The following is a 1,349-nucleotide window of genomic DNA, read 5'->3' as shown; positions in this document are numbered from 1 at the left end:
GAACAAATCTACCGAATCAGTTCGAGCAAACGAAAAGACCACCTACTAACCAAATATATTATAACTAACGACTACGTCAAAAATGAATTGGTCCCCTCAATTGTAATGAGCAATTACTCCATCAGCATGAATCAGTCCGTAAATAACAGGTCAACAATTGCATGATATTGGAAGTATATTACAATTAAACAATTACGTGGGAAAGGATTAGTCCTCGCATGTTTCCCCTATATAATAGGCATGTAATGGTCTTGTAATATACACAAATATTCAATCACACATCCATATCCTGAGCTCTTCTGTTGGAGACTCTCCAGCATAAAATGGCGAAGGGAATGATGATTTGCTTGCAATTGTCGTTGGGACTCTTCCTGTTGATGTGTTGTTACAGTGAAGATGTGATGGCGGCGGATGCCGATCCCTTGCAAGATTTCTGCGTCGCAGTCCTGGACAGCGAAGGTGAGTGCAGCAATATTAATCGTTTATGTGATTATTAATGATTGGTGTGATTATAACTACCGCAAACAGTAACAAATTGTATTGATCAGTTAAGGTGAACGGATTCGTTTGCAAAGAGGCCAAGGATGCATCGGCAGAGGACTTCTTCTTCAGGGGGCTGGCGCAGGCGGGGAACACCGACAATGCAGTTAGCTCCAACGTGACCCCTGCCAACGTAATGCAGATACCGGGGCTGAACACGTTGGGAATATCTCTGGTCCGCATCGACTACGCAGTGGGTGGAATTAATCCTCCTCACACCCACCCCAGAGCCACCGAGGTTCTCTTTCTAGCGGAAGGCGAGCTCTTTGTAGGGTTTATCGACACCAACAACACCTTCTTCAGCAAGACGTTGGAAAAGGGAGACGTGTTCGTCTTCCCCAAGGCGCTCGTGCATTTCCAGCAGAATGTGGGGAAGGAGAATGCGGTGGCCATCGCTGCTTTGAGCAGCCAGCTCCCGGGAGTGCAGACAATCGCCAATTCTCTCTTTGGCGCGAACCCCCCTCTCCCCGATTCCGTGCTCAGCAAGGCCTTCCGCATCACCCAACAGCTCGTGGTTTACATTCAGAAGCAATTCGCATAGCATTCCCATGCTCAATGCTCAATGCTCAACTCAATTCGTTGCATCATCCAATCTATTCAATAAATAAAAGAACACTAGAACAAGGCGTGGGGAGACCCTCTTTATTATTCACCCTTTTTCTTTTCCATTCCTTGGAATAAATGTACCAGAGTGTGGCTCTAATCTCCGTGTCGGTGTATTTTCTTTATTAAAAAAAATTGTAGTCAAATAAAAGTACTCAATATCATTATCGCGTTCTCGCACTATTTATGGGACACGTTTCAACAAA

At 45.0% G+C, this 1,349-nt stretch overlaps 1 pseudogene; it reads left to right on the top strand.

Moving 5' to 3' along the window:
* Nucleotides 1–335: 335 nt before the first annotated feature.
* On the top strand, nucleotides 336–1,144 carry LOC149568887 (putative germin-like protein 2-3; annotated as a pseudogene).
* Nucleotides 1,145–1,349: the final 205 nt, after the last annotated feature.

This window comes from Cupressus sempervirens, chromosome 3 (assembly GCF_028749045.1).
Source record: "Cupressus sempervirens isolate cs-2001-9-10 chromosome 3, ASM2874904v1, whole genome shotgun sequence".
Taxonomy (NCBI): Eukaryota; Viridiplantae; Streptophyta; class Pinopsida; order Cupressales; family Cupressaceae; genus Cupressus; species Cupressus sempervirens.
Note: the sequence above shows the minus strand (reverse complement) of the source record. Positions and strands in the feature narration are given on the sequence as shown.